This window comes from Bombina bombina, chromosome 12 (assembly GCF_027579735.1).
Source record: "Bombina bombina isolate aBomBom1 chromosome 12, aBomBom1.pri, whole genome shotgun sequence".
In the NCBI taxonomy this organism is placed as follows: Eukaryota; Metazoa; Chordata; class Amphibia; order Anura; family Bombinatoridae; genus Bombina; species Bombina bombina.
This window is the reverse complement of record NC_069510.1, coordinates 118060566-118077176: the sequence shown is the minus strand read 5'-3', so window position 1 is coordinate 118077176 and position 16611 is coordinate 118060566.

The window sequence follows — 16611 nt, the reverse complement described above, 5'->3', positions numbered from 1 at the left end:
TATTTTATATGCTTTCACACTTTTTTCTTATCACCCCACTTCTTGGCTATTCGTTAAACTGAATTGTGGGTGTGGTGAGGGGTGTATTTATAGGCATTTTAAGGTTTGGGAAACTTTGCCCCTCCTGGTAGGAATGTATATCCCATACGTCACTAGCTCATGGACTCTTGCTAATATGAAAGAAATGAATTTATCAGGTAAGTTCTTACATAAATTATGTTATAATCCACCAGCACTTTATGGGTATAAAACTTTCATCTTTTATTGAAGGACCAAGTTAAAATAAGCAACGTTTCGTGACCTTCTGTCACTTAATCATGCTCTCTGTTACATATTAGCAAAATTCCTTTTTAAACATTTAGTTTCTCGCGCCAAATTGCTGCAAACAATGTTCTTGTGCCATCTGCTGTTATGTTTTCATATTACATCTCTACACATTTTTTCTTTTCAACAGGATGCATATGTAACAATTATTAAAAACAAGTGTCACTATAGGAGCATTCATTTGCAGCTACATATATTTTGTTATGGATCCATGGTACTAGTCAAAGTGTAATCACATTTTATAAATTTAGAATAAATGTTACTGTAATTGTAATAACCCATTAAAGAATTGCTGTAAAGAATTTACAGAAAACATGACAGATCAAAATCTCTATTTAACCCTTTTGGTACTATAGATTCCATTTTATGGATCCACCACATTTCTCTTTGTTTGAGCAACTGCTCACGGTCTGATCCATTCCTAGGTGTCTGTACCTGTTCTATCACTTGCCAACGTAATTGGCTAATCCCATGTCCCTTCTCTATAAAGTGTTTGGCTAGGGGGGCCTCAACATTTTTTCTCCTGATGTTGCTACGATGTTGTGTAAGGCGGTCCCTGATCTTTTGGGTAGTTTCCCCCAAATAGATAAGGGAACACGGACATTTAATGAGGTAAATAACATGTGTACTGTCACATGTATAAAAACCTTCAATTGTAAATTTCTTGCCACTTTGTGGGTGAAAAAAATAAGGACCCTTAATGATAGAACTACAAGACATGCACCCCAAACAAGGGTAGCTCCCTTTCTTTTTACTGCCTATATATGTTTGTCTGCATTCTCTACTAGGGCCCACATCTGATCTTACCAAATGGTCCCCTATATTTTTTTCCCGCCTATAGGCCATAAGCGGAGGATCTTGTAATTGTGGTATATCTGGGTTGCAATTTTTTAGAATATGCCAATTCTTTCTGATAATTTTGCTCACCTTATTACTGTACGGGTTATGTTGGGACACGAATACTATCCTATCCTTTGTGTCTTTTTTTATCTTTCTTGGGTCTAGGATGCTCCTATAGTGACACTTGTTTTTAATAATTGTTACATATGCATCCTGTTGAAAAGAAAAAATGTGTAGAGATGTAATATGAAAACATAACAGCAAATGGCACAAGAACATTGTTTGCAGCAATTTGGCGCGAGAAACTAAATGTTTAAAAAGGAATTTTGCTAATATGTAACAGATTGGTCCTTCAATAAAAGATGAAAGTTTTATACCCATAAAGTGCTGGTGGATTATATGAATTATTGAGTGTTCTAGAGGAGTTGCAGTTTTTCCTCTACACCGTGCACATTCAGTGGTGCTGTATTCACACATGGTGTGAAATTATGGCTGGGTTTACTGAAGGAGGTTGAGGTGTTTGGCAGTAGGAGCTGGATGCCATGGCTGGGTGTACTGAAGGAGGTTGAGGTGTTTGGCTGTAGGAGTTGGGTGCTATGGCTGGGTGTACTGAAGGAGGTTGAGGTGTTTGGCAGTAGGAGCTGTGTGCCATGGCTGGGTGTACTGAAGGAGGTTGAGGTGTTTGGCAGTAGGAGCTGGGTGCCATGGCTAGGTGTACTGAAGGAGGTTGAGGTGTTTTCGCAGTAGGAGCTGGGTTCTATGGCTGGGTTTACTGAAGGTGGGTGAGATGTTTGGCAGTAGGAGCTGGGTGCCATGGCTAGGTGTACTGAAGGAGGTTGAGGTGTTTTCGCAGTAGGAGCTGGGTTCTATGGCTGGGTTTACTGAAGGTGGGTGAGATGGTTGGCAGTAGGAGCTGGGTGCCATGGCTGGGTTTACTGAAGGTGGGTGAGATGTTTGGCAGTAGGAGCTGGGTGCCATGGCTGGGTTTACTGAAGGAGGTTGAGATGTTTGGCAGTAGGAGCTGGGTGCCATGGCTGGGTTTACTGAAGGAGGTTGAGATGTTTGGCAGAAGGAGCTGGGTGCCATGGCTGGGTTTACTGAAGGAGGTTGAGATGTTTGGCAGTAGGAGCTGGGTGCCATGGCTAGGTGTACTGAAGAAGGTTGAGGTGTTTTCGCAGTAGGAGCTGGATTCTATGGCTGGGTTTACTGAAGGTGGATGAGATGTTTGGTAGTAAGAGCTGGGTGCCATGGCTGGGTTTACTGAAGGAGGTTGAGATGTTTGGTAGTAAGAGCTGGGTGCCATGGCTGGGTTTACTGAAGGAGGTTGAGATGTTTGGCAGTAGGAGTTGGGTGCCATGGCTGGGTTTACTGAAGGAGGTTGAGATGTTTGGCAGTAGGAGCTGGGTGCCATGGCTGGGTTTACTGAAGGAGGTTGAGGTGATTGGCAGTAGGAGCTGCGTGCCAAGGCTGGGTGTACTGAAGGAGGTTGAGGTGTTTGGCAGTAGGAGCTGGGTGCCATGGCTGGGTTTACTGAAGGTGGGTGAGATGTTTGGCAGTAGGAGCTGGGTGCCATGGCTGGGTTTACTGAAGGAGGTTGAGATGTTTGGCAGAAGGAGCTGGGTGCCATGGCTGGGTTTACTGAAGGAGGTTGAGATGTTTGGCAGAAGGAGCTGGGTGCCATGGCTGGGTTTACTGAAGGAGGTTGAGATGTTTGGCAGTAGGAGCTGGGTGCCATGGCTAGGTGTACTGAAGAAGGTTGAGGTGTTTTCGCAGTAGGAGCTGGGTTCTATGGCTGGTTTTACTGAAGGTGGGTGAGATGTTTGGTAGTAAGAGCTGGGTGCCATGGCTAGGTGTACTGAAGCAGGTTGAGGTGTTTTTGCAGTAGGAGCTGGATTCTATGGCTGGGTTTACTGAAGGTGGTTGAGATGTTTGGCAGTAGGAGCTTGGTGCCATGGCTGGGTTTACTGAAGGTGGTTGAGATGTTTGGCAGTAAGAGCTGGGTGCTATGGCTGGGTTTACTGAAGGAGTTTGAGGTGATTGGCAGTAGGAGCTGCGTGCCATGGCTGGGTTTACTGAAGGAGGTTGAGGTGTTTTTGGCATTTATTCAGGTCTTCATAGTAAAAAACACAGCATCTCGTATTGCAACAAAGGTGGATTGGTGACAGGGTTTCCCCTGACCCTGCTGATGCGTTTCAGCTTGCTTGCCGTAATCATAGCTTGGGTTCTGTTAACCATATCTGGTCTTTTAACCATTTAAAACCACTCTCATTGGTTAAAACTTCTTAGGTAAAGTCTGCGTCACAAAGCCTTATAGGAAATTCATCAAAATATACACATTTTTAAAGGCTTACATCCTTTACCCTTCGTATGATTAAACATACCTATACAGTATTATATGTCCAAGAGATTAGAGGTGAAGTCAAATTTGACAAAAAATTATCACAATCACTTACTAATTTCAGAGAGTGCGCAAAAATTCTGTGCATGCATACACTTATGAGAAGGTACTCGATCAGCATAACCCAACTGGCTTTCATATATTCTGTTGTTCAGCCTTATTCCATAAATATAGTCATCTATCGATAGACACTTACAAACTAATTTCATACTAGAAATCTATATAACATCTTAGACCCAATAACATGCTGCTTGCTTTAAAGGGACACTGAACCCAATATTTTTCTTTCATGATTCAGATAGAGCATGACATTTTATGCAACTTTCTAATTTACTCCTATTATCACATTTTCTTCATTCTCTTGGTATCTTTATTTGAAAAGCAAGAATGTAAGTTTAGATGCCAGCCCATTTTTGGCGAACAACCTGGGTTGTTCTTGCTGATTGGTGGATTGATTTAACCGACCAATAAACAAGTGCTGAACCAAAAAAATAACTTCAATGCAAATAAAGATAGCAAGAGAACAAAGAAAAATTGATAATAGGAGTAAATTAGAAAGTTGCTTAAAATTGCATGCTCTATCTGAATCATGAAAGAAAAAAATTGGGTTCAGTGTCCCTTTAATTAATTTGGATTTTCATCTATATAGATGATGTGAGAAAATACAGAAAAAAAACCTGGGCTCATATATATCATATCCTCACTATATATGACTGTGGGGTCGATTTATGAAGCAGCGGATGCCTCTGAGGTGGCGGACAGCAATCAATCGAATACGATCTGGTTGATTGACACCCCTTGCTAGCGGCCAATTGGCTGCAAATCTGCAGGGGGACGGTATTGCACCAGCAGTTCACAAGAACTGCTGGTGCAATGATAAATTTATCAATGTGCAGCGGACATGATCCCCTATATCGGATCATGTCCGCTCGCACCTACATGAATTGACCCCTATAGAATTATTTGAATTCATACATACAGTATATGTATAAATTGGAGACACATTTACAAACTTCCAATTCTTAATATAGGGTTCCACAATTCCCCCACTTTAATATACTTTCTTATTCAGAAGAGAATAGAACAAAACCTCACAAAATTAGCATATGGAACAAATGGGAAAAATTTTCAAAATCTAACAAAGGAAGAGAAATACACTTTACAACAATTAAGTAAGAATGAGAATATAACGATCAGGGCAGCAGACAAAGGGGGATCTGTGGTTGTCAAGGTTTTTGTCGGTGAAGCTCACAGACAACTTAATGACCCCCATCAATATACAAAACTGAATGCTAACCCCACAAATCGCTTTAATCGTGAACTTTGGCAAATAGTGGACAATGGAAGGGAATTTGATTTTCCGGATGAGAAGATAGGAGAATTTATTTTGGTAGACAATCCCATAACCCCTCTGTTCAACTTTTTGTCTAAGGTACACAAATCACTTGAGAATGTGGTTGGTAGGCCTATTATTAGTGGGATTGGCTCATTATTTGAGCACCTTTCCCAGTGGTTGGATGGGATATTACAACCACTGGTCAAAGAACTCCCAAGCTACTTAAGAGATACCAAACAACTTTTGATTGAAATGAAGAGAGTCAGATGGGAGAAAAATTCCAGCTGGTTAGCTATCGATGTTACAGCTCTATATTCATCAATACCGCATGACATGGGTTTGAAGGCATAACGTTTATCTTAGACAGATGTCGCCTGTATAGTCAGGATTTTTGTAAATATGTAATGAGTAGCAGAGATTTTGTTAACTAATAAACTTTTTTGTGTTCGAAAATCAATTTTTCCTCCAGAGATGTGGGACAGCGATGGAGGCAAAATTTGCGCTCTCATATGCCAACCTGTTCATGGGTTGGTGGGAGTTGTCCCACATCTTTGGAGGAAGTGACCCCCTGAGAGATCACATTTAGTATTTTCGTAGATATATTGATGATCTACTTATAATCTGGGGGGGCAGTATAGCAGAAGCTAATGAATCTGTGAAACATTTGAACACTAACAATGTAGGGGTCAAATTTACTTTTGAAATAGGAGAGTCACAAGTAAACTATCTAGATGTCACATTTAAAGGTGATCTAGAAGAAGAAATTGTAAATGTGGCGGTGTATAGGAAGCCCATATCGGGGAATACCCTCCTACATGCACAGAGTAGACATCCTAAAAAGTCTTTAACTCAGTTCTCAAAGGACAGTTTATACGATTGAAAAGATACTGTACAAAACAAGAAAGTTATGAGAAACATGCAAGAGAACTGAGTGACATATTTTTGGCAAGAGGATACAAACGGATGGATATAGATATTATTAAAACAAGAAGTTGACATGAAGAGGAGAGAGGAGTACCTGCTCGATTGTAATAGCAGTAAAGTAAATAGAGGTAACACATTTGATGGGGTGATGTTTATAACGCAGTTGAGCAATCAATATAATCAGATATGTAACATTGTGAGAAAACATTTCCACATGCTAAAAGCTGATGATGGTTTACTAGACACAGTCTCAAAAGGGTGCAGATATGTGTTCAGGAAAGGAAAAACAATAAAGAATTTGGTAGCCCCGACACAGCTTAGAACAGAAATAAGGAGTAATAGCTCCTGGCTCCAACATAAAGGGATTTTTAAATGTAGTTATCCCTATTGTACAGCATGTGAACACCTGGAAGTGGGCAATGGTTTTTCAAGCTCGGTTACGGGCGAGTCCTTTCAGCATCAAAGATGTTATAACTGTAGAAGTACTTATGCCATTTATCTTCTTACCTTTAAGAGTTGTCACCTGCAGTATGTAGGTCTTACAACAAGGGAAGTAAGGCAAAGAGTAAGGGAACATCTTTCAAATATTAAGATGGGTAAATTAACGACACCCTTAGTGCAGCATTTTAAACTGAAAAATAACAAAGCTAGTAATACACATAATTGGACAATTTTGGAAACAATTGTAACCAAAGATAGGGGCGGAGATAAAGATGCCCTATTAGGTAAACGTGAGGTGTTTTGGATACATCGTCTAAAAACAAGAACACGATCAGGGTTAAATTCGGAGTACAATGTTATCAATTACTGACAATAAAATACCTCCTATTGAGAAACAACAGTAGCCCATAGACAATCTCTGATATAAGTATTTGGAGGTCCATGTGTAAATATACTATAGGGTAATTAATGTTTTCATTTAAACTATCTTGCATTTACTTCCACTCATGATAAGATAAACTCAAGATAAAACTCATGCTTAGTATATTAGAGATGATTTGGTTACTAAACTAATAAGTGTCCTCTATTGGCCCCTAATAAGAAAGTATATTAAAGTGGGGGGATTGTGGAACCCTATATTAAGAATTGGAAGTTTGTAAATGTGTCTCCAATTTATTACATATATGTATGAATTCAAATAATTCTATAGTTTTTCATATTGAGGATATGATATATATGAGCCCAGGTTTTAGTCTGTATTCTGTGTCTATCAATAGATGACTATATTTATGGAATAAGGCTGAACAACAGAATATATGAAAGCCAGCTGGGTTATGTTGATCGAGTATCTTCTCATAAGTGTATGCATGCGCAGAATTTTTGCACACTCTCCGAAATTAGTGATTGTGATAATTTTTTGTCAAGTTTGACTTCACCTCTTTAATCTCTTGGACATATAATACTGTATAGGTATGTTTAATCATATCCATGTCCAATTTTGGTGAGCCTGTGTGAATTGTAGCCTTAATTACCTGTTCTTAGCTGACAGGAGTGGCACCCAGTGTGGTCTTCTGCTGCTGTAGCCCATCTGCTTCAAGGTTTGACGCATTGTGCATTCAGAGATGGTATTCTGCATACCTTGGTTGTAAAGAGTAGCAAAAAAAGTTGCAGCAGCACCAACAACTAAAATATAAATTTATTCAGCCAGAATAAAAACAAACAACGTTTCGGATCTCAGTCCTTAATCATGCATAAGGATACAACAGTGATACTACACCTATATTAACCCCTAAGCCCCACCCACCAATTAACACAGTTAAGTGTACACATGTAGATACCCCCTCTGGTGTTAAAACTATGCATAGCCCATCATTTCATAAAAAAACTTTTTTTTTTAAATATAAACATATTGACACTTCATTTTACCTCATATTTAATATACTCATTAATTTCAGAAACAGGGAGAAACAGTAATCTCAGAAACAGTATGATATCCAACTCCTTATCCATACCTCTACCTAAGTTCAGTTAATTAAACACTATCCAATCCATTTCCCTATTCATACCTCCTGGGAACATAGTAACAAGATCATAGATCCAATATAGTACTCTTTGTTTCAGGATAATTTCCCTATCTCCCCCTCTCCTTGGGATTTGAATTAGCTCCAATATCTGGAACCTTATTTGACTAAGACTATGTCCTGCTGTTACAAAGTGATGTGCCACAGGTGCATCTAGCTGTTTGGTCCTGATGTTGCTTTTGTGCTGGTTCATCCTCTCACGGACCTTACAGGTGGTCTCACCCACATAAACCCACCCACATAGGCATTTAATCAGGTACACAGCATATTCTGTGTTACAGGTAAAATACCCCCTGATGTCATACTTTTTGCCTGTACATGGATAGGTAAATGTGGAGCCATGTATTATGTTATTGCAGTTAGTGTAATTTAAGCATGGAAAGCATCCACGGCTCTTTTTGTCGATAAAACTCTGTACCACTCTTCTTGGGGCTCACATCAGCCTTAACCAAGCTATCCTCAAGATTTTTACCTCTCTTATAGGCGGGCATAGGGTATTCCTGAAACTCCTTTATGAAAGGGTACTTAAAATGTTCCAATGCTTCCACATATTCCCTTGGATTTTTTTAATAAGTGAGGAATATTAACTGACAAAGACCATTCTTGATTCTGCTTTACTTTCTCTTTTATTACGCTCCAGTAATTTCCGTCTAGATGTCCCAATTGTACTCTCAATCCCAATTTGGTCAATTTAGGAGGATAAACTCTCTTCATAAATGCTCCCCCTATCTCCTTCAATCTTGTCTGTACCAATTCCTCATCTGATACAATGCGTCTTACGCAAAACAGTTGACCCTTGTGTAAAGACTGAAGGAGAGAGTGTGGATGTGCACTGCTAAGATGTAGTAGATTGTTACAATCAGTCTCCTTACTAAAGAGATCCACAGACCATTGATAGAGGGGGATATAGGGATATTATCCTGAAACAAAGAGAATGATATTGGATCTATGAGTTAGGTACTATGTTCCCAGGAAGTATGAATAGGGAAATAGATTGGACAGTGTTTAATTAACTGAACTTAGGTAGAGGTATGGATAAGGAGTTGGATATCATCCTGTTTCTGAGATTACTGTTTCCCCCTGTTTCTGAAATTAATAATGAGTATATTAAATATAAGAGGTAAAATGAAGTGTCAATATGTATATATTTAAAAAAAAAAAAAAAGGTTTTTAATGAAATGATGGGCTATGCATAGTTTTAACACTAGAGGGGGTATCTACAGGTGTACACTTACCTGTGTTCATTGGTGGGTGGGGCTTAGGGGTATATATAGGTGTAGTATCACTGTTGTATCCTTATACATGATTAAGGACTGAGGTAGAAACGTTGTTTGTTTTTATTCTGGCTGAATACATTTATATTTCAAGTGGTGGTGCTGCTGCAACTTTTTTTTCTACAATACTTTGTGGGGTTTTGGTATAGGCCCTGACAGCCTGCACGCCTAAACTCCACCTAGGTGCTGGAACCTTTTTTTGTTTGGTTGTAAAGAGTGGTTATTTGAGTTACTGTTGCCTTTCTATCATCTCAAACCAGTCTGCCCATTCTCCTCTGACATCAACAAGGCATTGTCATCCACACAACTGCCACTCACTGGATATTTTCTCTTTAACAGACCATTCTCTGTAAAGCCTAGAGATGGTTGTGCATAAAAAATCCCAGTAGATCATCAGTTTTTTAAATACTCAGACCAGCCTGTCTGGCACCAACAACCATGCCACGTTCAAAGTCACTTAAATTCTCTGATGTTTGGTTTGAACTTCAGCAAGTCGTCTTCACCACGTCTAGATGCCTAAATGCACTGAGTTGCTGCCATGTGATTGGCTGATTAGCAATTTGTGTTACCAAGCAATTGAACAGGTGTACCTAATAAAGTGGCCGGTGAGTGTATATTATAGACAGATGATGGAAGGCATAGATACAGATAGATTAGATATAGGTTAGAAAGGTTTAGATTAGATGGTAGATGCAGATAGGTAGATTACATGATAGATACAGATACATAGATTACATATAAGATAGATCAGTGCTTGACAAATCTGTTTAAAAAATTGGAGCCAGTAAGAATATTTGGGAGCCAGGCATATTTTTAGGAGCCAGACAGTTGAATTTGTATATAGATATATGAAGAATAACCCAAAAAGTTAGAAGCCAGGGGTAAAATTATAGGAGCCAGTGGCTCCCAGGCTCCTGGGTTTGTCGAGCCCTGAGATAGAGGATATATATTATAGACAGATGATAGATACAGATAGATAGAAACATAGATATTGACGGCAGATAAGAGCCATAGGCCCAGCAAGTCTGCCCGACCTTACCTAACAGTATAAACTTATCTAGTTCGTAGGATAGCCCTATGCTTGTCCCATGCATTTTTAAAGTCCCCCACAGTGTTTGTTGCTACTACCTCTTGAGGAAGTTTATTCCATAAATCAATCACTCTTTCTGTAAAGAAGTGCTTCCTCAAATTACTTCTGAATCTACTACCCTTTAGCTTGAGCTCATGACCCCTTGTTCTTGAATTTTCCATTTTATGTAAAATATCCACAGCCTCAGTTTTACTAAACCCTTTAATGTACTTGAAAGTTGCTATCATATACCTATAAGGTATAGGTTAGAAAGGTATAGATTAGATACAGATATATAGATGATAGATTAGATAGATTATAAACAGATCAGATACATATAGATAAGGTATAGGTTAGAAATGTATAGATTAGATACAGATACATAGATGATAGATTATAAACAGATCAGATACAGATAGATAAGATATAGGTTAGAAAGGTATAGATTAGATGGTACAGATAGATAGGTAGATTAGATGATAGATACAGATACATAGATTACATTTAAGATATATGATATATATTATAGACAGATGATAGATACAGATAGATAAGGTATAGGTTAGAAAGGTATAGATTAGATATAGATACATAGATGATAGATTAGATAGATTATAAACAGATCAGATACAGATAGATAAGATATAGGTTAGAAAGGTATAGATTAGATGATATATACATAGATGATTTATTGATAAATTATATATATTATAGACAGATAATAGAAGAGATAGATACAGATAGATGGACACACTGACAAACAGATACAAATATATATGGGTCAATGGTAGATAAGGTTTTCAAAATGGAAATAAAAGTTTAAACAAAACATTTTTAATTCAACATGAATGTACTGTATATATATATATATATATATATATATATATATATATATATATATATATATATATATATGTCAGTGTCACAGCCTTTAAACAAGAATAAATGCATTTTTAACAATGTATCTGAACTTATCAACCAAAAATGCCACATTCTTACAAATTACAGTAAGTAAAATGTATTATTGTATTGCCTAAAACCGATATCTGATAATAAATTCAATAAATATATATTTATTGTAACCAATTTATAACTGGCTGTGTTTTTATTGTTCACGTACAACATTTTCGTTTTACAAGAAAAAATATCTAAATCATTTCAAAATAATTTGTATACGCAGAATAAAGGCTTTGAATTAATATTCTGGCTTATCTTTTAAGTCCAAAAACAAGTAGATGTATTTTTAAGTAGAAGTGTGTGGGTTTACTAAAATTGGTTACTCCTGGCATTTTATAAAAAACATAAGACAAGCTTTTTAAACTTTTTGTTTATTGTAAAAACAGGGGATGAACTGCGCTTGCAAAAAAATAGTTTATAAAGCCAACAGATACAGGGGATTTCTCCAAAACCCCTTAATACAACAATTGAGCAGTAAAATCAGAATGTACAGTTCCACACAAGAAACTGATACAATCTAAAGATCTGTGGTGCTGAGTCCAGCTTAATAGAAACTATATGGCTAATATTATAAATAGTGAAAGATGGAGGTAAAGTTATAAAATAAATGAAATTCATTTAATGTAAGTTGATCAATAAAAATGCATGAATAAACACTGGAAAAATCAATTAAAAATCGAATTACATAGAGGATATATAGTTCATAAGAATACAAATACACAGCAAGCCTAACATTTAATAAAAATACACTTCATAAAAAAACACACTTAAAACTAGCAAATAAAACAGGACCGGAGTATCCTTAATTAATATGTTCAATTGGAGTGTAACAAACAAAATAACTCAGGTGATTTCAATACATCCAGTGATCACAAACAGAGTCCTATGAGCAACCGTCACCTCCGCTCCGTGTTGCCTTGATCCTGGATGAAGATAGAAGAGGTCGCCGCACTGGAAGAAGATATCGCAGCCTCCAAGAAGACTTCACCGCCTGAAAAAAGACCTCCGCAGGACTTCAGGAACGGTGAGTACCTATTTGGGGGTTAGATTTAAGATTTTTTTGTTTTGGGGGGGGTTTAGATAAGGTTTTTTTTGGGCACCTTAAAAGAGTTGAATGCCCTTTTAAGGGCAATGTCCATACAAATGCTCCTTTAGGGGCAATGGGTAGCTTAGTTTTTTTTAGTGTTAGTTTTTTTTAATTTTGGGGTGTTTGGTCGGTGGGGGGTTTTACTATTAGGGAGGGACTTGGTATTTATTTAATGTAAAAGGCTGTTAAACTTAGGGCAGTGCCATACAAAATGCCTTTTTAAGGGCTATTGGTAGTTTAGTTTAGATTAGGGGGTGTTTTTTTTTTTTTTCATAGGGATTAGGTTTCATCTTTTTATTTTTGATAATTTAGTTATTATTTTCTGTAATGAAAGACTTTTTTTATTTTTTGTAATTTTAGATTAATTTATTATTTTTTTTTGTAATTTTAGATTAACTTATTTTTTTATTTTTAAAGTAATGTTAGGTTTTTTATTTTAATTGTAGTATTTTTTAATTTTAAGTAATTGGGGTTAATTTAGGGGGTGTTAGGTTAGGGGGCTTAGTAATTAAATTATTTGCGTTGTGGGGGGTTGGCAGTTTAGGGGTTAATAGTGTAATTAGCTTTATTGACGGATTAGGGGTTAATATGTTAGATACATTGCGATGTGGGGGGATGGCGGATTAGGGGTTAATAGATTTATTAGGTAGTTGGTGATGTTGGGATTGGCGGATTTCGGGGGTTAATAATTTTATTAGGGGGATGCGGATTAGGGGTTAATAGATTTATTAGGTAGTTTGCGATGTTGGGATTGGCGGATTTTGGGGTTAATACTTTTATTAGGTAGATTGCGATGTGGGGAGATGGTGGATTAGGGGTTAATATATTTTAATAGTTATTGCGGTGGGGGAGATGGTGGTTGACAGGTAGATATTGTGCATGTGTTAGGTGTTAGTTAGAACTTTCAGGGAGTTACGGTGCTTATATACTCAGTGTAAGGCTTGCTGCGCCTGCCTATGTGTGGCGGGGTGAAAATGGAGTAAGATTTCTCCATTTTCGCCTAGTAAGTCCTTGCGCTGAATATGTGATACCGATTTGCAACGCGGTTCTATGTTAGTTTATGGGAGTAAAAACTGCGGTGACGGGTGAAATATACATGCCGCATTTATATGCGGCGGCGTATATGTGATAGCAATACCCGACTAAAAACCGGCGACACCGCATATGTAATCGTGCCCTCTGGTAGCATACTAAGGAGTTTATTTTAAACACTTGACATATTTGCAAACATTAAAATAATTAAAATAAAAACTTGTGTCATAAACTTTTATTCGGACACGCCAAACTTTATCTGGGCAAACTATGAACTTGCTGAATGCGTTAGCTTTGTCAGTATATTTTTTATCAGGTGCATTGCGAAACATTCCCAGTCAGCGTTATTCAGTTCTAAATGGCGTTTTTTTAGGAGCTTTGTTGCAGCACATCTGAGTCATAATAAAAACTAAATTTAAGCTTACCAGATAAATTCTTTCCTGGCAGGGAGAGTTCACAAATTCATTCATTACTGTTGGGAATTCAACACCTGGCCACCAGGAGGAAGCAAAGACACCCCATCCAAAGTTATAACTGGTTGACAACCCTTTCTCCAGACCATCCTGGTGAAACAAAAGAATCTGAGGAACCCTCACTTTGTGCCAAGGGAAACCTTGTTCCTCGCACCAAGCCAGATACGTACGCCACACCTTGTGGTGAATACGACGAGTAACCAGCTTATGAGCCTGGATCAGGGTATCAATGACGCTATTGGAAAAAACTCTCTTGGACAGCACTAGGCATTCAATCTCCACGCAGTCAGCCTCAGAGAATCTAGCTTTTAATGAAGAGACGGACCCTGAAGCAGAAGGTCCGCAACCTCCACAGAGGAAAGGAAGACATCTTCACCAGGTCCGTGATCCAGGTCCTGCGGGGCCAAGCCAGAGCTATTAAAATCAGAGTGGCCCGCTCCTGTTTGATGCGGTTGATCACCCCAGGAAGGAGAGCAAACGGTGGAAACAGATAAGCTTGAAATTCCATAGAACCGCCAGCATGTCTACCAACACTGCCTGAGGATCTTTCGATCTTGACCCGTATCTGGGTAGCTTGGTATTGAGACAAGATACCATGAAAGCTATCTCTGGAACCCCACTTTCTCTGCCTACCTCCTATTGTAGACGAAGGCAAAGGATGACTGGGGAGTAGGGGAAGTGGAAGGGATACTTATAACTTTGGCTGGGGTGTCTTTGCCTCCCTACAGTAATGAATGAATTTGTGGACTCTCCCTGCCATTGGAAAGAAATAAAGATTCACTGTAGTTAGAAAATCACTCAGTAACACAAACTCTGGGCTAAAATTACGAGTGGAGCTCTACTTATCGAGCATATTACAAGTTGAAATTAAAGCATTTTCGGACGAGTGCAAAAAGCCAAACTTCGAATATTGTGAACCTCATGCACATCACACACTGTTAGTCTTGGACATGGTACTCACACACACAGTCTTGTGTCACACAGACAGACCTGGTACCTCATGCATTTCACACACTGTTAGTCTTGCACATGGTACTCACACTGTGTCTCACACACAGTCTTGTGTCACACAGACAGACCTGGTACCTCATGCACATCACACACTGTTAGTCTTGCACATGGTACTCACACCGTGTCTCACACACACACACACACACACAGTCTTGTGTCACACAGACAGACCTGGTACCTCATGCACATCACACACTGTTAGTCTTGAACATGGTACTCACACCGTGTCTCACACACACACACACAGTCTTGTGTCACACAGACAGACCTGGTACCTCATGCACATCACACACTGTTAGTCTTGCACATGGTACTCACACCGTGTCTCACACACACACAGTCTTGTGTCACACAGACAGACCTGGTACCTCATGCACATCACACACTGTTAGTCTTGCACATGGTACTCACACTGTGTCTCACACACCCAGTCTTGTGTCACACAGACAAACCTGGTACCTCATGCACATCACACACAGTCTTGCACATGGTACTCACACTGTCTCACACACACAGTCTTGTGTCACACAGACAGACCAGGTACCTCATGCACATCACACAGTTAGTCTTGCACATGGTACTCACACTGTGTCTCACACACACAGTCTTGTGTCACACAGATAGATCTGGTACCTCATGCACATCACACACTGTTAGTCTTGCACATGGTACTCACACCGTGTCTCACACACACACACACAGTCTTGTGTCACACAGATAGATCTGGTACCTCATGCACATCACACACTGTTAGTCTTGCACATGGTACTCACACCGTGTCTCACACACACACACACACACAGTCTTGTGTCACACAGACAGACCTGGTACCTCATGCACATCACACACTGTTAGTCTTGCACATGGTACTCACACCGTGTCTCACACACACACACACAGTCTTGTGTCACACAGACAGACCTGGTACCTCATGCACATCACACACTGTTAGTCTTGCACATGGTACACACACTGTGTCTCACACACACAGTCTTGTGTCACACAGACAGACCTGGTACCTCATGCACATCACACACTGTTAGTCTTGCACATGGTACTCACACTGTGTCTCACACACACACACACACACACACACAGTCTTGTGTCACACAGACAGACCTGGTACCTCATGCACATCACACAGTTAGTCTTGCACATGGTACTCACACTGTGTCCCACACACACACACACAGTCTTGTGTCACACAGACAGACCTGGTACCTCATGCACATCACACACTGTAAGTCTTGCACATTATACACACACTGTGTCTCACACACACACACACACACAGTCTTGTGTCACACAGACAGACCTGGTACCTCATGCACATCACACAGTTAGTCTTGCACATGGTACTCACACTGTGTCCCACACACACACACACAGTCTTGTGTCACACAGACAGACCTGGTACCTCATGCACATCACACACAGTTAGTCTTGCACATGGTACTCACACTGTGTCTCTCTCACACACAGTCTTGTGTCACACAGACAGACCAGGTACCTCATGCACATCACACACTGTTAGTCTTGCACATGGTACTCACACTGTCTCACACACACAGTCTTGTGTCACACAGACAGACCAGGTACCTCATGCACATCACACACTGTTAGTCTTGCACATGGTACTCACACTGTCTCACACACACAGTCTTGTGTCACACAGACAGACCTGGTACCTCATGCACATCACACACTGTTAGTCTTGCACATGGTACTCACACTGTGTCTCACACACACAGTCTTGTGTCACACAGACAGACCTGGTACCACATCACACACTGTTAGTCTTGCACATGGTACACACACTGTGTCTCACACACACACACACACACACAGTCTTGTGTCACACAGAC